This window comes from Scomber scombrus, chromosome 21 (assembly GCF_963691925.1).
Source record: "Scomber scombrus chromosome 21, fScoSco1.1, whole genome shotgun sequence".
NCBI classification, from domain to species: domain Eukaryota; kingdom Metazoa; phylum Chordata; class Actinopteri; order Scombriformes; family Scombridae; genus Scomber; species Scomber scombrus.
In genome coordinates, this window is record NC_084990.1 from 25032267 (window position 1) to 25057035 (window position 24769).

Here is a 24769-nt window from a genome sequence, read left to right on the forward strand (position 1 = left end):
AGAGTAACTCACTGGTCTCCACTCTCCATGTTTCACCTCCAGTTCACCTGCACAGCGACTGGCTCCTCCCACCAACCTGACAGGCTCTGAACAGAAACAAGAGAGTCATCAGTGAAAGAATAAAGTGAGTTTCATTAGAACAGAAACAAGAGAGTCATCAGTGAAAGAATAAAGTGAGTTTCATTAGAACAGAAACAAGAGAGTGATCTGTGTGATTTTCTGTAGTCCATTATAATTTCTTAGGTCTTTGCAGTGTTTTTTTCCTGACTTCTGTTGATATGTCTGTCTTGCCTCTGTGGACTCAATGGCTGTCTGTGGTTGTTGTTGTTGTTTTTAGCTGGCCAGTGGCTAACTAAGCTAGCCTGCTACTTTGATAGCCTGGCAGAGCTGGGGACTCGGACTCGCGACTCGGACTCGAGTTGCACTTAAGTCTCACTAAACTGTGACTTCAGACTCGACTTGGTCTCGACCTCAAAAGACTTCAGACTTGACTTCGACTCGAGGCTCGAGACTCGCGAACAACTTTTATTTCATGTTATTATTATTCTCATTATTTATCTGTCATTCATCTTTTTGTATAATCTCTGGCTCTGAGCTAGATGTAAACACCAACGCCATGTGTGGAGCGCGCATCTTCAGTATCAGACATTGACAATGGCGAGTGCGACAAGTTCAGCAGGAGCCTCAGATCATTACGTTTGGATACAATGCCTTCACACTCCCGTTTTTCCCTGGTTCTCCCATATTTCGAAACCATCTCCCGCCGCCCTCCCGTCATTTCTCCCGTAATTGACAAGCCCCAATTTTGTTTGTTAATAATAAGAAGAAGCGCACAATAGCAAAGGTTTTATTTTGAAAGATCAGACAGGAAACCACCGCAACTCCGTTATTTAGTGCCACTAACTTAGTGGCTCCGCTACTAATTATTAAAAAACACAACGTTGCGTTAACTATGGTCATTTTATATATATATATTTTATAATATCCCCACACATTCCCTGCTGTGTGTTGTGTTAAGCAGCAGATTAAAGGTGTGTTTGTACCACAGTGTTAAACTGAGTGTTTCTGTGATGTTCATGTTTTGTTCATTTTGTTATATTTTACAACATTGTTAAAATAATTATTTTACAACATTGTTAAAATAATTATTTTTTTGTTGAAGAAAATACAGTTATGGAATTGAAATAATTCTTAGTGTATGTTTCTTCACATCACATTGCAGTAGATTCTCTATAGTGAACCTACAATTGATACATGTTCATACTGTCCTATATCAAGGTCTAGGTCAAGGTAACAGCCGAAGGTAGATTTGGTTACAGTTTCAGGAGAGGGCATCTCAACTTACAAACAGAAGGATTGTACAGCTCTAAGGTCAGAATTTGAATTTGATTTAGTGTTGGCGAGAGACTTGAGACTTTACTTGGACTCTAGCTCAAAGACTTGAGACTTGACTTGGAGTCTAGCTCAAAGACTTGAGACTTGACTTGGAGTCTAGCTCAGAGACTTGAGACTTGACTTGGACATGTAAAAAATGACTTGTGAACAGCTCTGTAGCCTGGTCACCAGATCCAGGTCCATTCCTCGACTGGCCCTGATGGTTACTGCTGATGATCCTTCTGGTATTAAATCTGCACTAAGAGTCACTGAATGTCTGATTAATGAACTCCTTCAAAAGGCAGGCAGTGTGAATGTTCCACAATGGAACAATGAGTAGAGTTCATGTACAGTACTTCATGTAAACAAACCCATAATAATAATAATCATTTTATAGATATTATAGACACAAAAATGAGCCGTGTGCAGCAGACAGTGATGAAATATAACTGTGATGACTGTACCAAATCTGGATTTTCACTTTCCAATGCTAACATTAGCATATTTTATGAGTTGTTAGTTTTGAGGGTATTTGGTCATAAACCCAAATAGATTGACTGTCCACCACTGATGGAGGTGTGAGTAACGTCCTCCAGCTCCTCCTGGAGGATCAGAGGTGTTCCCAGACCACATGACATACATTCTCTGTTTTTACCTGATTGGTGATCATCTTCAGCCTGGAGTCCTGGAGAGAAAATCAGACAATTAATATTAATATTGGTGCAGAGCTGTGAACTGAACAAACACTGTGAGGCTTTCCAGCAGCTCAGAGCTCATCTCAGTGAAAACACAGATTATTGAACTCACTCAGGAGTCATTTGACCAGTTTACCACTGACCTGCAAAGTGGACCACAATATGACTTTACATCTGTTTTACCAAATATGCCACAGACTGTTATAATATGTGAAAGTAACATGTTCAGTTTTCAGTAACTAGAAGACGGAGCTAAAAACCAAACCAGACAGTCTTATTGAGATTGAGATTTTTTTCCAGCAGAGACCTGAGAACAAGAAAAATTCAGACGTGGAAACATTGAAATCCAGGATGACAACAGTCAAATCGCTAAACTTGAAACCTCAAAACAGCAATGACTCACTAAGCCATTACACTGAAAATAAGATATTTCATTACTACTAATACATTTTTTGAATGCAGGATTTAGACTTAAATCATTTTACAAAGATGTTTTGAAATCTTTCACACATCCATCATTAAAGCAGAGTCCTGCCTGAGCTGCACACTAATTCTGTATAATTTGTTCAGTTTTGTTGTTCTGTGCTTATTGTTGTTGTTGTTTTTTTATTGACAATCAACTCTTAAATAGGTATGTTTAGGTATGTTAGTTACCCTTTTTCCTCCTCATGTATCTCCTCATCAGCCAGAAGACAAACAACACTGAAGCCACTAACTGCAGGTTAAAGGCTCAGTTCACTAAACTTTGACCAGATTTTGATATATTTGCCTTTTTTTTCATCATCGTCAGAATTCAGTCATGATGGACCATCAGTACGACACAGTCAGAATTTCTTCATGACTGGATGGGTTAAATGTGAGAAACAGTTTGTCAGAGAAACAGGAAGTGTCTCAAATACGTGTATTTGATAAGAAAAAAAATATTTCCCAACAGCCAGTCCTGTACATGACAAGAAATGCTCTGCCGTTGCCATGGTAACAGATGTGTAGTCTGTTAGTTGTCCTCAGATGCTAACCCTAACCCAGCCTGGACAACTTTACAGACCTCAGTTCTGATAAAGTAATTATAGTAGGTGACTTTAATATTCATGTAGACATAGATAATGATAGTTGATTTTTTTCATTATTAGATTCAATTTGCTTCTCCCAAAATGTGAATGAACCCACTCACTGTTGTTTGGTTCTTCAAAGCCTGGCAGATGGCTTTGTCTGGTCTGGGTAAAATCAAGCAGAACTCAAAATCCCATATTCCCCCTGGGGGATTCTCTTCCCTGATTGGCTGTGAGGCGCCTGACGTCACTTCCTGCCAATGACGTCACCCGAGTCGGACAAAAGCAAGCTGCACATCGTAAACGATGCTTTTTCACTAGTTATTGTGCCAGGAAAGACGCGGGAGACTTAAAGAAACACGTGTTTCTCCTTCCCCCTTCTTCCTCTGATCTGTTCATCTTTTTTATGTAGATATTTATTTTTGTCATCACAATTCAAGTTATTACAGTTTATATGCTGGCTTTTAGCTGTGGGGGGGGGGGACCCATCCAATCAGAAGGCTTCCTTTTTTGCTGGATCATGCAGTGAATAGCAGTCACTGAATTTTGTTTGAAATGTGACTCATAAAAATGGAATAAATGAAACAGTTCTTGTTTCTGGCCCCCAGATCCTAGGATCTCCGCTGCCGAGCATTCATGTTTTTTGCTGGCGTTAATCTCTCCTCACTGACTCACTCACTGTCACAGACTACTGTTATAATCCACCTCTGTAAACAGTGCACAGCATGTGTTGGTCATATTCCTGCACTGTCTGCACACATGTGGGCAGCCACCCAAGACGACACAGAGCGAACACACCAAAAGAAAAACAAAGATCTGGCTTTTATCGCTTATTTGCACTTCATGTCTTCTTTTTAATAAAGTCACAGAGGTTGAAAGTAACAAGCCTGTTTGACAATGTAATGAGTAGAAAGTAATATTTGTGTTTAAATGTAGGGAGTAAAAGTAAAAAGTCACCCGAAAAATACAAGTACAAATACTTCCTCTGCCTTTAGCTCATTTGGTTTGACTTACTGATATTTGGGTTGTTTGCTCTGTGTTTTATCTTCTGTGTTCCTGCTCTCCTTCCAGCCCATTTCCCCTCCACACCTGTCCTGTATCAGTCCTCAGTGTCCCTCCAGTCTGTCCTTGTCTGCTCACCTGTTCCTCATCCACTTATTAGTAATTTTTCCACAGGAGATGCTAATTTTAATTAATGGATTCATTTATAATTCCCATGTATCTTTTATCTCCACTGACATCTGATGTTTTACACATCGTGATGTTTTCTGAAAAGCTGCCGTTGTTGACAGGAATAAAAGAGGTAAAAAACATTTGTATCCTTCACCCACCTGCCTTTTCTCTTAAGCCCAAGAGTAGCATTTAAACTGTTAACCACCTGATGTGTCTGCAGTTTATTTGCATAGATCACTACATCAATGCACTTCACATGCTGTTAAGCAATCAGAGCGTCAGTGTGGTTTATGTGGCTGCTGTGTAGCTACGTATGAGTCTGAATTTGTTCAACTTTCTTCTAAATGTTCGTAAGTCAGTTTTTCTGGAACAAGATGGTCCACTGGAAATATAATGTGTGCCTCCACTACAGCTTCCATGTTAACACATCAGTTATTAAACTGTGAAAAGAAGCGATGTGAAACTATCAGGACTGAACTGAAGATATTTCACTACTTTTTACTGATAACATTTTCCTTCAGTGAACTTTTGACTTAAATTCAGTATTTTTCAAAGAGGTTTTGAGTCTTTCACACATCCATCATTAAAGCAGAGTCCTACCTGAGCTGCACAGCAACATCAACACCATCAGCAGGTGATCCATGACCAGGTAGACCGTCTGTCTCTGTCTGTCTGACGGACTCGATAGCTCTCCTCTGCTGATCACATGAACTGTTTCCTCTTTTTATCTCACGTGAGCAAGATTTTACTCTGATAAGCAGTTTGACAGAGTAACAGGAAGTAACACGACAATAAACATGTTGCCATGGTAACAAATATGTTCTCTGTAATCTCAGATGCTTTCTGTCACAGAAAAACCTCATAACTTCATTTAGTTCATTTTAAACAGTTGTTTGTTGTTTAGGAAGATTTGAGTTGTTATTATTAAAAACTAAAAGTGTGTGATTTAAAACAGGAAGCTGACAAACCACAAACACCCTTCTGTTTTCTCACTTCACTCTTTTTTGACCCTCTTCCCGTTCTCAGTCCGAGCTTGCTGATTATCAGCATTTTCTTTTGCTCTGCTACTTCAGAGTAAAACTGAAATATGAAAGTTTACCACAGTTCACACAGAAAAATATAAATAAATAAATGTAGAAATACTGAAATCGCCTAAACATAAGATTATTTTGGAAAATAAATCTTTGACATTATTTAGTTATTTAGTTCTCTTTCATTACCAAAATGAAAAGAAAGAAAAAACCCCTCTGTGAGACCATTTACTGTGAATGTGTGTCAGACACTCTACACACATGATGCCAACTTACTGTCATACATTACGCAGCATACATGAGTTAAGCCCTTCTGAACATTAACGACATTTTTAATTATAAAGCAATTCCATTGAAATGTATTAAACTTTCATTTAATAGAAAAATCAATAGATATGCCATCAAAATCTGTAAAATAAATCAATCAATCAACATCAATATATATATATATTTATATTTCACATACCCAAGGAGCTTGGAGAGTGACTCCAGTTTTAAATGTCTGGGGGTAAACATCACTGAGATTAATGCAATATTTGGATCCTACTTTCATCCATGGAGGGCCTGCGCCTGCCATAGGGTTGACTTTCATCATCATCATAACTGATGATCAGCACAATGTAAACATAACATCAATGTAACACTTTTTCTCACATTAAGTAATATTCTCATACCAACATTTGTGTTTATTCGGGGTAATGGTTATTATTCCACTTTGCTGTATGTGATATGACTATAATAATGTTACTCCCTTCCTCTAAATTACAAACCAATTAATACAAAACTGATCACACAAAAGTGTTGTATTGTTTGTTGTAATTGTATATTGTATTAATACATTAGAAATGATATTGCATTAGATTTATTAGCATGAAGCTGTAACATACAATAGTGAACATTCAGTAGAAACACAAGAAACAGCAAAACAAAGATAAAACATTTAATTTCACTCAATTTAGATTTTTCTCAGTTTTATTCAACTCAAAAATCTCTTATTCTGAAAATAGTAATAACACATTTAACACAATCATTTTAATAGCGTAGCTGTAATTTCCTGTATTCTGGTTCTTTATAACAGGGCTGACTATACTGGGAGGAAAACGATGGGTACATTTTGTAATTCCATCCAGAGGAAGTGTTTGGCCTCAGATCACATATTAGAAGACAATGAAAAGCTTAATGAACCTTGACTGAAATGTTTCCTATTCAATATTTCCATTGACAAATTATTCTAAGCTGTTAAATCTCTTTCATCATTCACAGCAGCGAAGGATCTCTGCTCTGTCCCTGCATCCTGCTCCTGTCTCTGACTCTCTCTCATGCTCCTAGATGGCAGGAGAGGAGGTGCACTGATCATTAATTAGTGAGCAGTATCTATTCTTTCATGTTTATAATCAGAACTAATGATACTGAATATAAATACTGAATGTAAATAGTGAATGTAAATAGTGAATGTAAATAGTAAATACAACTGACTGTAAAGTACCAGTCTGTGAGCAGCAGGCCAAAGATTGCTCCTCGAAAAGTAGAATATTTGTCAGTTTTATGAGCCAGTTTATAAATGAGTCAGCAGCTTTTATTAGTCAGCTGCTGTCCATCAGAGACTCAGGTGTGTTTCCAGAAAGCCGTTTATGTGGAAAACTCAGAGTAAGTTAATCCTGAGATGAGTGAAACTCTGAGTCAGTCACCATGGTAACTGAAACTCTGAGTCAGTCACCATGGTAACTGAAACTCTGAGTCAGTCACCATGGTAACTGAAACTCTGAGTCAGTCACCATGGTAACTGAAACTCTGAGTCAGTCACCATGGTAACTAAAACTCTGAGTCAGTCACCATGGTAACTGAAACTCTGAGTCTGTCACCATGGTAACTGAAACTCTGAGTCTGTCACCATGGTAACTGAAACACCCTTCCAAGATGAATATCTGTTAGAACGGTATCACTGCTCCTTACACTCAATCATTTCCTAACATTATCCGGCCATATATGGAGAATGTTAAAATATAAATATATATATATATATATGTATACACACATAACCAAAAACAGACCGGTCCTCTCTACAGTAACAATCAAATAAAAGTAACCATCCTGCTCATCTTTTCACTATTTACTAACGTAGCATTAGCACTTCTTAGCTAACTGAATAGTCTGTAGAGACAGAAACAAAGGCGACAAAATACTAATATTTAGTTTCAGTAAGTTATTAATGTCCTGAACATTTTATTGTGACAGTGTTTGACCACCTAAGCTTCCTGGTGTCTGTGCATCACCAACAACGAGCATCAGCAGCACCGCACGTGTGTGTGTGTGTGTGTGTGTGTGTATGTGCACGTGCACGTGTACAATATGTGAGAAGCCGTCGGTATCAGTGAAAACGTGGACTGGAGTTTCATTGATTTGGGTTTTTTTCTCTCAATAAACAAGTGAAACATTCAATAATGAAGCTCTGCAAACAATAGATGAGGGCTGAGTGAACATTCAGCAGAAACACATCTGATAAAATAGCAAAACAAAGATAAAACATTTGATTTCACTTGATTTTGATTTTTGTCATTTTCTTTTTCTCAAAAATCAAATATATTGAAAATAGCAATAACACATTTGAGCTGAATAAGTGGTGTATAGAATATAAAAGGCAGTGAAGAAAAAAAGATAAAAACTCATAAATCATCAATCATCCAATCAGATCTCCTCTCTGCTCTTCTTCTAGTCGGCTCAATAAAGGTCTCACTACTTCCTGTTTTGGAGCGTTGGTGCTGGTGATGACCAACTGCTGTCAGGGCTCCCTGAGCTTCTTCCTCTTCAGCCGGCTCTCCTTCAGCTCTGGAAACACCGAGGTCATAATAATCCATCTCAGTGTCCTCCTGTGGGTCTGACTTCTGCCCCCTGCTGGCCTGGAGAGACATGACAACACAGATCTGCATCACTCCTCTCTTCAGTTCAAGATAAACAGGCTGAGTGCTTCATTTCAACCAGTCCTCTAAACAAACATGTTCAGTACCTTCAGGATGAAATAGATGATAATGACGACCAACAGCAGAGCCACCAGCAGGACGACTGGTGGGATGATAGAACCTGTTCTGTAAGGTGTCTTATCTGAGGATTTCTCATCTGGATCTGATGAGACACATTCAGTGATCACATTAGATCACATGACATCATGAGGACAACAGCTCCCATCAAACAGGAACTTTACTGACGTTAAATCTCCTAAAATCAGTGAAGTCTGAAGCAGCTTGTTGATTCAGCTCTTAGAGAATAAGTTCATCTGATCCTCTCTGTATGCTGATGATGTTCAACAAAAACCACTAATGTGTTCACAGCTGCTTTGAAAGAATGAATGAAAGTCTGCTGATTCTCTCCTTAAAGCTCCTGTCTGGTTAAAATGATTCAACTGATTGTTAACAGTCAACATCTTTACATGCAGTTAAATCAGATGTGATCCTGGTGAAGCTCTGAGTTCATCATGTAAAGCCCTGTTTATTATCATTATAGTGCTTATCTGGCTTCACTTTTACTTTCCACTCCAACACAGTTGTTATGGTTGAATAATGTTAAAGAAGCCGGGAAGGAAACAGTTTACAGCTCCTTCATCAGACTGTGACTCAGCTCTCTGTAGGTCGCTGGGTCGCTCCTGCTGCCTCATGACTTTTTATCAAACATGGAAACAAAGTCAGTATGACGTCTCAGTTGGACTGAGCTTCACACTCTGCTTCAGCTTACCTGTGACAGTGAGAGAGAGCAGACGGCTCTCAGAGGAGAAGTTATGAGAAAAAACATAGACGCCATAAACACAGCTGTAGTTTCCTTGGTGGGCGGGGTCTGCAGCAGGAAACAGGAAGTCAGCAGAGTGATTGACAGCTGGCTGGGTGTAGTTGTGTGTTGTGTTGGAGGAGGTGAAGGTGAGCTGGAAGGAGCCTCCTGGGTACTGAGGCTGGACGGAGCAGCTGATGGTGAAGTTGGAGCCCTGGAGAACCTGAAACCCCTGCTGCTGGGCCCCGGAGACCCCGTCCATGGTAGAATACACAGAGATGATTGGCTGAAGCAGCAGGTCTGTAAATACAGAGAGATGATTGGCTGAAGCAGCAGGTCTGTAAATACAGAGAGATGATGAATCTTTCTTCTTCTTTGAGAAGTTGAATGTTGCTGTCGTCCTGGATAAGTTTACAGTTCAGTCCAATGGAAACCACCAACTATCACTGTGACAGAGGAAGGAAAATATAACTGTCAGAGATGATGTCACTGATGGACGTACCTGAGCAGGTGAGCTCCATGATGAATGAAGAGTAAACTGATGAAAATACACAGTCCCTCAGGTCAGATCCAAAATAAAGACAGTAAGGGTTGATCCTCCATACAGATCTGTCTGAGGTTTCATTTCTGGCTTCTGAAGAAACAGCAGAGCCACAGTCCAAATATTTACATATTATATCTGCTTCCTTCAGGGTCCAGTCATAATGCTCTACTGGTCTCCACTCTCCATGTTTCACCTCCAGTGTACCTGCACAGCGACTGGCTCCTCCCACCAACCTGACAGGATCTGAACAGAAACAAGAGAGTCATCAGTAAAAGAATAAAGTGAGTTTCATTAGAACAGAAATGAAGACAAATCAAAGCTGCAGCTCCTTCTAGCTTCTAGGTTCTTCTAGCTGAGTCTGATCTTCTACAGTCCAGCAGAGCAGACTCATGGCCTCCACACTGGAACTCTTTGGTCCACATTGGAGCCTCCACTTCTCCATAGAGCGCCCCCTGGAGGACTGAAGGAGCCCCACAGCCAAGCTCCCTACAGACCACCTCTGCATCCTGCTGGTCAAAGTCAGCTTCACACACTGAGGACCACGACTGCTCAGACTTCACCTCCAGTCTGCCTGAACACAGACTAGTCCCATTCACCAGCCTGACAGTCTGGAGAGAGAGAGGACCGTCCAGAATCACCAACATCAATGAAATGAGGTATGCACTTTTTTGTGCAAAGAAAGGCGTAGAATCCTGGCAGTTACCTCCATGCTCAGATTCTCTCAGGAAGCACTGTCTCAGAGCTACCTATCAAGGTGCTATCTGGAGAAGATGCCTCGAGAACAACCCTGAAGTTCCTTCCCCAGTTGAGCATGGGTGGTCTAGAGTGGACCAAGATTGTGACTTGCAGCTCTCCATAGACTGGTTCAATGTCTCCAATGGTCCACAAGCAGTACTTGAGTTTCTGTCCTGCTCATGCAAGAGGGACTGTGTCACTCCATCATGTCAGTGTGTTGCCAACAACTTGGCCTGCACTGACCTATGCCATGCAAGACAGTGCAAAAACCAGAAGGATGACTTTGCTGATGAGAAACAATCCTATTCCTCTGATGAGGATTCCGACGAGGAGTTTGATTAGTGTCGTGGCCTTGAATGATGCAATCGGTACGAAAATGTCATAAAATGTCATTGATCATGCCTAAAAGTCATGACCTTGACCTTTTTCAGTAATGGCAATGTCATAATTGGGTTTACCACACCTTAAAACATAGGAATCCATGTCTCATTTGTTATTTGTTATACCGTTTTTTAGATTTTCAGCTATGTCAGTGTTCTGCTTAATTTATAGGCATTATTTTCTCAAACGCCATGTCTGATATAACACTGAAAATCACCCCCTCCAAATCAGATAATATGGGTAAATGATACATTTTCTGAATCCTTAGGGTCATACCAGTATTTCAGTGTTTGGATTTTGTTTCTTTGATGCTCCCTGGTGCCACAGGATTAAAAGACAAAGATGACTTAGGCGGAAATGGCAGGAAAATGTGTGTGATTAAAAGTTTGAAGAGCTCCAGGGTTGGCTGTACTTATCCAAACTGTTCACAAAGGGATTTAAATCAAAGTCCAGAGTCTCCCCTTTAAAATGATACCAAACATAACAAAATAAAAAAAATATTCCAATATGTCCAATATAGATTTTCAGCTGTCAGTGTTCTGCTTGATTTATACGCATTATTTTTCTCAACCTTAGTTTACATTATGTGTGTTAACTCAAAACAGCTACTCTTGTCAGATGGCCATCATACATCATTGAAAAGCTGAGATTCCAGGCTTTCAGAAATGGTATGGTAGCCTTTGCCACTTTTTCTGTAACGGTTTCCATATTTTGAGGCCCTGGCTCACGGACTTTAAGTGGTGTAACCATCAAAACTTGAACCAAAGAAATTACACTTTCTTAAAAAATGCTCAAATTCTCAATAAAACACCATTTCAACTAGTTTGGCATGATCTTACATTATACACATGATGTGTCACAACGTGCAAGCACCATTTAAGAGGCTATTTTGTTAAAATTGTGAAGAAGGCCTTATAACAGGAGATTGAGATCATAATAAAATAATATCATCTGAACCACCTGATCTCTTTATAATATAATAACATCATCTCTGAGCCAGAACCACTGAACTCATGATGGAGGACTGGAACCAGTTCCTCTCTCTTTCTGCCCACGCACATCTTTTAAAGATACATTATTCAAAATTCCTATTGTCCGATTAAACACACTGTAGGTGATTCAAATATCCAATATTTATCATTCTTTGTGGTTACACCATGGGACCTTTTCAGGAGCATTCAGTCTTACTTTTGGTAAAAACAAATGTTGCAAATGTCATTTTAAATGACACAAAACCAACAGAAACACAAAATATACATATTAATAAACCTGATGCTGCTTTTAAAACTATTTTTTAATACATTTTTGAATTTCTCATCTTGCCAACCCTTGTTTTTCACTGACCCGGCTATGGAAGCAATCATTCGAACACCCAAATAGGTGGTAGGAGGAGAACATCTGCACTCTGGACAGCGCCTAACTCCCATTCGCGCCTATATGGTTGATATGACCACCCTCACCTCAACCATCGCATGTACCAAGTGGCTGCTGAATAAGATTAACACCAACATAACTTGGGCAATGATGAAGTTGAAACCCAGCAAGTTAAGGAGCATATCCATCATGCAAGGAAAATTCGTGAACATTACAGCATATTCTTACTGGCTGCAAAATCAGTCTCTCGCAAAGAGGCACAACAGTGTCCTGCAACAACTGGCCACTACCTTGGAGCGAAGGATATCCACCACCAATGCCCTCCCTCCCCCGACGTCCAGTTTCCCAAACACCATCTCCTTTGTGGAAGCTGGACAACTTCCTTGGAGACCCTCCTGGATGCCGTCCAGGACTGAAAAATGCAGGTTGACCTAGGCCAAAGGCTCTGACAGAGATAATCACAACTAACCTCAGACTGGATATGATCCGATGGTCAACCTCGCAGAAGTCCCTTCACATACTGGAGTTAACTGTCCTGTCGGAGGTTGCGGTTGATGAAGTGTGTGAACGCAAGAGATTGACATATACTGACTTAGCAGCAGAGGCAGAACAACGAGGCTGGCGGACCAAGGTCAACCCGGTAGAGGTTGGCTGTAGAGGGTTTATAGCCACCTCAACATCTAAGCTCCTGAAGAAGATGGCAAACAGTGAGGTCACTGTCAGAGGATGCAGAACGAAGTAGCAGCTGGATCTGGCTGAAAAGAAAGGATTCCGTCTGGGCTGCGAAATGACCAGCAAGAGGGGTGAAAGCTGAGGGGAGCGCACCTGGGATGCTAGGTGATGCTGTTGAGAACTCTGGAGGTGTTGTGAGTCTATCAACGAAACATCAATGAGGGTGCCCACCTGACGACCCCAAGGAAGTGATTAGTAGCCCCTTCTCCACTCAAGATCTCAGAGTGCCAACTTATCTGAGGGATTGAAACACATGTACCTCCACCATGACCAGTCGCTTTTAGTTGTGCCCAGATCCAAGCTAAAGCTCAGGGGAGACCGGGCTTTTTCAGTTGATTTTATTATGTTTGATGTGCTGTTGTTGTTTTCATGTGTCTTGTAAGGCGCCTATAAATAAAATGCATTTTATATTCTTAATATTTTTATTGTTTTTTTTTTAAATTATTGTTATTATTATTATTATCATTGGAACTTTTTATCATATGGTTTGTTAATGTCCGCAGTATTGAAGCTAACTGTAAATGATGAGCGTTAATGGTTAGCTGGTATCGTGTGACTGGAAACCACCTCATGTACTGGTCACAGCACAATTACGCTCTTCCAGAGAATCAGTGCTATTATACATTTTTTTACTTTTTTCTTTTTCTTAGATTCTGCTTGTTTAGTTTTCTCCCCTTCAGGTTATATATTTATATGCATATCATACATGTACATAGTATACTGTATGTACACTCTTTGGTCACTTCATAAATGTACATATGTGTATTTGCTTAGTTATTTCTGTTGATACCATTTGGGATGACGGAGGAAGTCCATGATGGCCTTTGGACTCCTGTTTAGGAGCAAGTTTTTGTGTTCTTCTTTACTGTATATCATATATATGAGTATAATGTTGTTACTCCCTTCCTGTAAATTACAAACAAATGAATAAAAAAGGTGTAAAAGTGTTATTGATGCATTAGATTTATTAGCATGAAGCTGTAACATACAATAAATGAGGGCTGAGTGAACATTCAGCAGAAACACAAGGAACAGCAAAACAGTTGTCCTTTAATTCCCACATAAAACAAATTTCAAGGTCTGCCTATTTTCATCTGCGTAACATTTCAAAAATCAGACATATTCTGTCTCAAAATGATGCTGAAAAACTAATCCATGCATTTGTTACTTCTAGGCTGGATTATTGTAATTCATTATTATCAGGCTGCCCTAACAAGTCTCTAAAGACTCTCCAACTGGTCCAGAATGCAGCTGCACGCGTTCTGACAAAAACTAGAAAGAGAGATCACATTACTCCTATTTTAGCTTCACTGCATTGGCTTCCCATAAAATCAAGAATAGAATTTAAAATCCTTCTCCTCACTTTTAAAGCTCTTACTGGTCAGGCTCCATCATACCTTAAAGAGCTCATAGTACCTTATGTACCTACCAGAACACTGCGCTCCCAGAACGCAGGCCTACTTGTGGTACCTAGTATCTCTAAAAGTAGAATGGGAGGCAGAGCCTTCAGTTATCAGGCTCCTCTCCTGTGGAACCATCTCCCAGATTCGGTCCGGAGGGCAGACACCCTCTCTACTTTTAAGAGTAGGCTTAAAACTTTCCTTTTTGATAGAGCTTATAGTTAGCAAGCTCCTAGTTTATGCTGCTATAGGCTTAGACTGCCGGGGGACTCCTACCTCCATGATGCACTGAGCTCCTCTTTCCTCCTCTCTCTCTCTCTATCCATCCATCTATATCCAATAACATTCATGTACTATTAATGCATTCAGTAACCTACACTTCTTCCCCGGAGTTGTCTGTGCTTTCTCATCTCACAGGTAATCTGGGCCTGTAGACGTCCGGATGACAGATTCCAGTCCCGGACCTTCTAGTTTCAATGTTTATTTTCAATGTGCTACTCTCTCTCTCTCCTATTCTTCCTCTCTCTCCCCTCTACCCCAACCGGTCGAGGCAGATGGCCGCCCACTTTGAGCCTGGTTCTGCCTGAGGTTTCTTCCTGTTAAAAGGGAGTTTTTTCTTGCCATTGTCGCTAAATGCTTGCTCATGTGGGAATGTTGGGTCTCTTTATAAATTAAAACTTGAAGAGTACGGTTTAGAACCTGCTCTATGTGTAAAGTGCCTTGAGATAACTTTGTTGTGATTTGGCGCTATACAAATAAAGATTGATTGATTGATAAAACATTTGATTTCACTCAATTTTGATTTTCTCAGTTTCTTTATCTCAAAAATCTCTTATTTTGAATATAGTAGTAATGCATTAAAGCTGAATAAGTAGTATATAGAATATAAGAGGCAGTGAAAGAAAAAGATATAAACTCATCAATCATCAATCATCCAGCGTTAGTGCTGGATGTAAATCAGAAGCTGCGGAATCAACCAACATGGACGTCATTCATCGCCATACTGGGCTGAAAAGACCAGAGAATGAGAGGAGGCAGGAAACCAAACATGATTTTCTGCTTCTGAGGGCTTGTGTGGCTCCTTGGAGGTCCTACTCTGCTCCTTAGGCTCTTTCCTCTTCAGCTGGACGAACTGGGATGATAATAATCCATCTCAGTGTTCTCCTGCGGTCCTGACGTCTAACTCCTGCTGACCTGGAGAGACATGACAACACAGATATAAGTGACTGTATCACTCCTCACTTCAGTTCATGATAAACAGACTGAGTGCTTCATTTCAACCAGTCCTCTAAACCATCAGCACAGGGGAAAAAGCAACTCAACACTTTTTTGGATTATTTGAATGGAGAGTAAGGGTTGAGAATATTGCCTACGTAGTACTTTAAAAGCAGGAGTCTCTCTATTATTAGGTAATCACGCCCCTCATTACTCTGTTCACAGTAGAATAATGGATGAAACTACAGCTAATCTGAATTAGACTCCTCCTGTTTTCCTCTGTCAGATTATTGCTTTCAGCAGTAGCAGCTCGTGCTATCAGACCTCAGCTCAGACTACAGAGAACTGTAATTATTAACACTGGTCTGAGGTAGGGATGCCCCCTGAAACCTGCTTCTGAACTGGAACCAGTATTAACCAGTTAAAAACCTGAGGTATTTTTAAGCTCAGTTCTTTTATCAGTACTTGAAGAAAACAAGGTGTGAGATTATTGGATGGTAAAATCTGGTTTTGGGTTCTGCTTGTTTCCATGGAGATATTATTGAGTTCATATTGGGACACTGTTGTAAACATTGTTGTTGATGTCAGCAGACTCTGTATTTTTAACTCTAAAATATAAATACATTATAGTCCTGTTGTGGATTCATGACTTTCATTAATTATAATTTTAATATAGTAATAATTTCATTATAATAATAAAGAGCTGATATGAGTATTGATGAAGAACCAGATCAATAAGAGGTATTGATAAGAGTAGTAGTATTGATAAAATCCTAATGAAACTGATCCCTAGTGTGAAGTCAGTACATCTGATCATGGTTCTGACACTGAGCTGACAGAGAGCAGCAAACTGCTCTGTTTACACTGTGTTAATACAAATGATTAAATACCATATACATACAGTATATTGTAACTCTAAACTGCTACTACTGCTGCTTTCTCTTGTAGTGTGAATATCCTTAAAGGTGCAGATTGTCTCAGTTTGAATCAATGAGCCTCCAGGAACAAGCTAACTTCTCTACCCTTTAGGATGCTGTCGTCCTGGATAAGTTTACAGTTCAGTCCAATGGAAACCACCAACTATCACTGTGACAGAGGAAGGAGAGTATTACTGTCAGAGATGATGTCACTGATGGACTTACCTGAGCAGGTGATTTCCAAGATGGAGGAAGAGGAACCTGATGATACACAGTCCCTCAGGTCAGATCCAGGCTGAAACCATTCAGATCTGATCCACCATACAGATCTGAGTGAGGCTCCATTTTTGCTTCTTGTTGAAACAGCAGAGCCACAGTCCAAATATCTACATATTATATCTGCTTCCTTAAGGGACCAGACAGAGTCATTCAGGATCCAGACAGAGTAACTCACTGGTCTCCACTTTCCCTGTTTCACCTCCAGTGTACCTGCACAGCGACTGGCTCCTCCCACCAACCTGACAGGCTCTGAACAGAAACAAGAGAGTTATCAGTAAAAGAATAAAGTGAGTTTCATTAGAACAGAAATGAAGACAAATCAAAGCTGAAGCTCCTCTTCTACCTGAGCAGGTGAGTCCAACAGCTTTACCAGGTGAGCAGGTTCTTCTAGCTGAGTCTGATCTTCTACAGTCCAGGAGAGCAGACTCATTGCCTCCACACTGGAACTCTTTGGTCCACATTGGAGCCTCCACTTCTCCATAGAGCGCCCCCTGGAGGACTAAAGGAGCCCCACAGCCAAGCTCCCTACAGACCACCTCTGCATCCTGCTGGTCAAAGTCAGCTTCACACACTGAGGACCACGACTGCTCAGACTTCACCTCCAGTCTGCCTGAACACAGACTAGTCCCATTCACCAGCCTGACAGAGTCTGGAGAGAGAGAGGACCATCATTAGTTTTGGGTAGGGTATTAACTTAAAAATGTAATATCTGGAAGTATCGGTATCAGGTTTTTATAACCGATGTTTGCTCTGTAGGCTTCAGCATTTCTGAGCCTGCATGAACGCAGCATGGGACGTTTACCGGTGCACGCTTGATGACGTATAACAACAACATGCTAGACTCGTGGGTCGCTTACCGTGGCTAACAAGTTCATATCGTCCATTGCCATGTACACGAGCACACAAACCAGGAACAAGGTTTACTTCCTCGTTGTCATTGGCACTTTTTTCCATAACTTAAGTTGAAGTTGTTCTCTTATTTTGCAAAGACAGTGTTTACATGTGGAAAGCCATGTTGCATTTATGTTTGCATCCAGTGGGGCATCACAATAAAATTAGGCTTAATGTGTTAATTCAACAATAGGAGATATGTTATGTTGTTATCTAATAGTTCTGGTGTAAAAAGCCTGCAAATATCAGTATCGGAAATTAAGAGTTGGACAATATTATATTAATACAACAATAATTAAATGTTAAATCAATTCACTTTAATTGTCATTCTTATGGAGGTACATAAAAACGAAATACTGTTTCACAAGTTAAAACACTTTAAAAGAGAGTACAGTGCAATAATTAACATTCAAATTAAAAATTAAAATTAAGACACTATGTAAATAAATATTCCATAGATAGTTAATAAGTTCTAAGTTAGTTAAGTGCATAGTGGGGAGGACAGAGAGCCAGTGATTATTGTGATTATTGTTGTGCATTCAGTAGTCTGACAGCAGATGGGAAACAGTTGTTATGTAATCTAGAAGTCCTTGTCCAAATGCTCCTGTATCTCCTTCCTGACTGCAACAAAGAAAAGTGTCTGTGAGAGGGATGAGAGGAGTCCTGGATGATGCATTTCCCTTTGCGTGTGCATCTCATTGTAGATTTCCAGCAATGGTTACAGCGGGACACCAATAATCCTCTCTGCTGTTTTAATCACTCTGCTCAGTCTCTGTCTCTCTTCTGCTCTGCTGTTCCCGTACCAGGAAGTGATACAGTAGGTGAGGATGCTCTTGATGGTCCCACGGTAGAACACAGTCAGGGCTGACTTGGAGAGGCCTGTTCTCTTCAGCCTCTGGAGTAGATGAAGACGCTGTTGTGCTTTCCTGGCTACAGCTGTGGTATTGTCTCTGGAGGTCAAGTCTTCCCTGAGATGGATCCCGAGGAATTTGGTGCTCTGGACTCTCTCAACAACAGTGCCGCTGATGATTAATAGAGGATAGTGGGCTGGCTGAGCCTTCCTAAAGTCAATTATCACCTCCTTTGTTTTTCGTGTTGAGAGAGAGTTTGTGTGAATTGCACCAAGTCATTAGGGTCTCCACCTCATCCCTGTATGCTGATTCATCTCCATATGTGATGAGCCTCACAACGGTTGTGTCATCAGCCAATTTAATTATGTGGTTGGTGTTATGATTGGCAGAACAGTCATGCGTCAGCATGGTAAAGAGTAGTGGGCTCAGAACACATCCCTGTGGTGATCCAGTACTCACTGTGATAGTGTTGGATGTTCTGCTGTTGATTTTGACCCAGTTGCAGGTGTTAGTGCCCACTCCCAGCAGCTGCAGTTTCTCCACCAGCTGCTGTGGCAGGATGGTATTAAACTCCGAGCTAAAATCAACTAGCAGGATCCTGGCGTAGGTGTTCTTGTCTTCCAGATGAGTGAGGGTGAGGTGGAGCAGGATGGATATGGCATCCTCCGTAGACCGGTTTGTCCTGTATGCAAACTGTAGATGATCCATGCTGGCAGGAAAGTGGGATTTAATGTGGTCCTTGACAAGCCGCTCGAAGCATTTCATGGCAACTGGTGTGAGGGCAACAGGGCGATAGTCATTTAGACAGTGGGGGTTTGAATTTTTAGGAACTAGTACTATGGTGGCACTCTTAAAACAGGTGGGCACAACAGCTTGGCAGAGAGAGGTGTTAAAAATGTCCGTGAAGACATCCTTTAGTTCGGCTGAACAGCTCTTTAAGACACGGCCTGGTACATTGTCTGGTCCGGAGGCCTTTCTAGGATTTATCCTGGAGAAGGTCCTCCTAACACTCTCAGTAGACAGCTGTAGAACCTGGTCAGTAGATGCTGGTGTCAGCCTTTGTGCACTCCTGGTGTTGGTGTCCTCAAACCGGGAATAGAACCTGTTTAGGTCATCTGGGAGTGTTGCACTGAGCTGTTTTGGCTGTATGTTTATAGCCTGTTACTGTCTGAAATCCCTGCCACAGGCGCCTTGTGTCCATGGTATAGTTCTTCTCCAAGTTCCTCCCATACTGTTTTTTAGCCTCTCTGATCCCCCTTTTCAGATTGTTCCTTGCCTCCATATATGCTGCAGCATCGCCAGCTTTAAAGGCAGAATCGCGGGTCTTCAGGAGTGAACGAACCTCGTCTGTCAACCATGGCTTATTTGTGGCACGTGTTTTAACAGTTGTCACTTCATCAACACATTTGGAGATGAATCCCATTTCTGTCTCTGTGTATTCCTGCAGGTCGTTACCTAACAGTTTTGGTGTAAAAAGCCTACATATGTCGCTATCAGGTGATATCAGTATCGGAAATTAAGAGTTGGAAAATGTAATATTAATATAATAATAATTAAATGTTGGACCTCAGCTCAGACTACAGAGAACTGTAATTATTAACACTGGTCTGAGGTAGGGATGCCCCCTGAAACCTGTCAGAGATGATGTCACTGATGGACTTACCTGAGCAGGTGACCTCCACGGTGTAGGAAGAGGAATCTGATAATACACAGTACTTCAGGTCAGATCCAGACTCAAGACAACCAGATCTGATCCTCCATACAGATCTACGTGAGGCTTCATATCTGCTTCTGGTTGAAACAGCAGAGCCACAGTCCAAATATCTACACATTACAGCTGCTTCCTTCAGGGTCCAGCCAGAATAAGTCACTTGTCTCCACTCTCCCTGTTTCATCTCCAGTGTACCTGCACAGCGACTGGCTCCTCCCACCAACTTGACAGTCTCTGAACAGAAACAAGAGAGTCATCAGTAAAAGAATAAAGTGAGTTTCATTAGAACAGAAACAAGAGTCATCAGTAAAAGAATAAAGTGAGTTTCATTAGAACAGAAATGAAGACAAATCAAAGCTGCAGCTCCTCTTCTACCTGAGCAGGTGAGTCCAACAGCTTTACCAGGTGAGCAGGTTCTTCTAGCTGAGTCTGATCTTCTACAGTCCAGGAGAGCAGACTCATTGCCTCCACACTGGAACTCTTTGGTCCACATTGGAGCCTCCACTTCTCCATAGAGCGCCCCCTGGAGGACTGAAGGAGCCCCACAGCCAAGATCCCTACAGACCACCTCTGCATCCTGCTGGTCAAAGTCAGCTTCACACACTGAGGACCACGACTGCTCAGACTTCACCTCCAGTCTGCCTGAACACAGTCTAGTCCCATTCACCAGCCTGACAGAGTCTGGAGAGAGAGAGGACCATCATTAGTTTTGGGAATATTTAACTGCAACATTCATACCAATAAGGCTTTTTCTGAATTTAAAAGGAACATCTGATAAAGAGACAGAGCACATTCATACCCTGACTCAAGTCTTTATTTACGGAAATATTTTATGTTATTTCTTGTGGTAGAATGAAGAATGAACCAGTGGTGGACAGAAATGCATTATACCTGAAAAAAGAAGATGTAGAAGTTTAAAAGGAGGAGTCTCTCTGTTATTAGGTATCACGCCCCTCATAACTCTGTTCACAGTAGAATAATGGATGAAGCTACAGCTAATCTGAATTAGACTCCTGTTTTCCTCTGTCAGATTATTGCTTTCAGCAGTAGCAGCTCATGCTATCAGACCTCAGCTCTGTCACAACTCAACTAGGACTTGAACCCAGATGCACGACTCCGAGACAAAGTAAAAAAATTAACAATATTTTAATAACAAAGTAGCAAAGCAAAATCACTCTTACAGAGGAAAAACTGTAGAGCAAAAAAACAAATCACTCTTTCGAGGAAAACCAACAAAGATTCAGGACAAAGGCAAAGACAAAGTATCAAAATAATGTTAAGCAAGACTATGGCAAACACGTAACACAGAATTCAAAACCTGACTTGGGATAACGTGGCTGGCGTGGTTCTCTGACAACAAGACAAGACGAACTGGCACAGGACAAAGGGAGACGCAGGCTATATACACACACAAGGTGGAAACAATCAGACCAGTGGGAAACACACAAGGGGAAGGAGGAAGTTACCTGAAACGAAAGGAGAGTTAGATTTCAAAATAAAACAGGAAGTCACGAGACAAACAAAACTATACATAACTTAATGTTTCTTCTTGGACATGACAGTACCCCCCCCACCTGTAGGGGCGGCTCTGACGGACCAAACAACTGAGGGTGAGAATTGTAAAAGTCCATGATGAGGTCAGGGTCCACAATGAAGCTTGCAGGGACCCATTGTCGTTCCTCCGGACCGTAGCCCTCCCAGTCCACCAGGAATTGTCTTCCCTGACCCCTGTTGCGCACATCCAGAAGGGCCTTCACGGAGTAGACAGGACCACCATCGACCATCCGCGGTGGCGGAGGGGGCAAGGCCGCAGGAACCATCAGACTCTCCTTGATGGGTTTTACCCGGCTGACGTGGAAGGTGGGGTGAGAATTACAGAGAACTGTAATGTAATTATTAACACTGGTCTGACGTAGGGATGCCCCCTGAAACCTGCTTCTGAACTGGAACAAGCTAACTTCTCTACCCTTTAGGATGCTGTCGTCCTGGATAAGCTTACAGTTCAGTCCAATGGAAACCACCAACTATCACTGTGACAGAGGAAGGAAAATATTACTGTCAGAGATGATGTCACTGATGGACTTACCTGAGCAGGTGAGCTCCACAATGGAGGAAGAGGAATATGATGACACACAGTCCCTCAGGTCAGATCCAGAATTAAGACAGTGAAATCTGATCCTCCATACAGATCTGTCTGAGTCCACATTTCTGCTTCTGGTTGAGGCAGCAGAGCCACAATCCAGATATCTACAGATTCCATCTGTTTCCTCCATGGTCAACTGAAAGAATTTGCCATTCACTGGTCTCCACTCTCCATATTTCACCTCCAGTGTACCTGCACATCGACTGGCTCCTCCCACCAACCTGACAGGATCTGAACAGAAACAAGAGAGTCGTCAGTAAAAGAATAAAGTGAGTTTGATTAGAACAGAAACAAGAGAGTCATCAGTAAAAGAATAAAGTGAGTTTCATTAGAACAGAAACAAGAGAGTCATCAGTAAAAGAATAAAGTGAGTTTCATTAGAACAGAAATGAAGACAAATCAAAGCTGCAGCTCCTCTTCTACCTGAGCAGGTGAGTCCAACAGCTTTACCAGGTGAGCAGGTTCTTCTAGCTGAGTCTGATCTTCTACAGTCCAGGAGAGCAGACTCATTGCCTCCACACTGGAACTCTTTGGTCCACATTGGAGCCGCCACTTCTCCATACAGCGCCCCCTGGAGGACTGAAGGAGTCCCACAGCCAAGCTCCCTACAGACCACCTCTGCATCCTGCTGGTCAAAGTCAGCTTCACACACTGAGGACCACGACTGCTCAGACTTCACCTCCAGTCTGCCTGAACACAGACTATTCCCATTCACCAGCCTGACAGAGTCTGGAGAGAGAGAGGACCGTCATTAGTTTTGGGAATATTTAACTGCAACATTCATACCAATAAAGCTGTTTCTGAATTTGAAAGTAACAACTGATAAAGAGAGAGAGCACATTCATACCCAAGTGCTTGCTCATGATAAAATTAATCAAAGAATACAGTCTAGTCATGCTCCATGTGAAAAGTGCCTCAAGATGATTGTTGTTGTGATTTGGCCCGAGATTGATTGATCAAAGTCATCAGTAACCACCAGTATCTGGACTCCATGGGGGGAACTATCTTACTGCTGCTCAGGACAGACGTCCTTTGATTCTAAAACTCTCCCTGCAGAGTCCAAACACCAAGTGGCTTAGAATATACCTAATCATGAATATCATCTCTATCATAACGATTACTTTTACTTCATTCTCTGGTCTCTCCTGATTGAACTGTAATTATTAACACTGGTCTGAGGTAGGGATGCCCCCTGAAACCTGCTTCTGAACTGGAACCAGTATTAAACACTTAAAAACCTGAGGTATTTTTAAGCTCAGTTCTTTTATCAGTACTTGAAGAAAACAAGGAGTGAGATTATTGGATGGTGAAATCTGGTTTTGGGTTCTGCTTGTTTCCATGGAGATATTATTGAGTTCATATTGTGACACTGTTGTAAACATTGTTGTTGATGTCAGCAAACTCTGTATTTTTGACTCTAATATATAAATACATTATAGTCCTGTTGTGGATTCATGACTTTCATTAACTATCGTTTTAATATAGTAATAATTTTATTATAATATAAAGAGCTGATAAGAGTATTAATGAAGAACCAGATCAATAAGAGGTATTGATAAGAGTAGTAGTATTGATAAAATCCTAATGAAACTGATCCCTAGTTTGAAGTCACTACATCTGATCATGGTTCTGACACTGAGCTGACAGAGAGCAGAAAACTGCTCTGTTTACACTGTGTTAATACAAATGATTAAATACCATATACATACAGTATATTGTAACTCTAAACTGCTACTACTGCTGCTTTCTCTTGGAGTGTGAATATCCTTAAAGGTGCAGATTGTCTCAGTTTGAATCAATGAGCCTCCAGGAACAAGCTAACTTCTCTACCCTTTAGGATGCTGTCGTCCTGGATAAGTTTACAGTTCAGTCCAATGGAAACCACCAACTATCACTGTGACAGAGGAAGGAGAGTATTACTGTCAGAGATGATGTCACTGATGGACTTACCTGAGCAGGTGATTTCCATGATGAAGTAAGAGGAATATGATGATACACAGTCCCTCAGTGCAGATCCAGACTTTACACAGTCAGATCTGATCCTCCATACAGAAATACTGAATGGAGGATCAGATCCGACTTCAATTCTGCTTTGTGAAATAGCAGAGCCACAGTCCAGATATCTGCATATTACATCTGTTTCCTTTAGGGTCCAGTCAGGGTAACTCACTGGTCTCCACTCTCCCTGTTTCAGCTCCAGTGTACCTGCACAGCGACTGGCTCCTCCCACCAACCTGTAAGGCTCTGAACAGAAACAAGAGAGTCATCAGTAAAAGAATAAAGTGAGTTTCATTAGAACAGAAATGAAGACAAATCAAAGCTGCAGCTCCTCTTCTACCTGAGCAGGTGAGTCCAACAGCTTTACCAGGTGAGCAGGTTCTTCTAGCTGAGTCTGATCTTCTACAGTCCAGGAGAGCAGACTCATTGCCTCCACACTGGAACTCTTTGGTCCACATTGGAGCCTCCACTTCTCCATAGAGCGCCCCCTGGAGGACTAAAGGAGTCCCACAGTCAAGCT

General features: G+C 41.2%; 1 pseudogene; it reads right to left on the reverse strand.

The window, feature by feature from the left end:
• Window positions 1-1910: 1910 nt before the first annotated feature.
• Window positions 1911-24766, reverse strand: LOC134003176 (scavenger receptor cysteine-rich type 1 protein M160-like; annotated as a pseudogene).
• Between the last annotated feature and the right edge of the window lie 3 nt (window positions 24767-24769).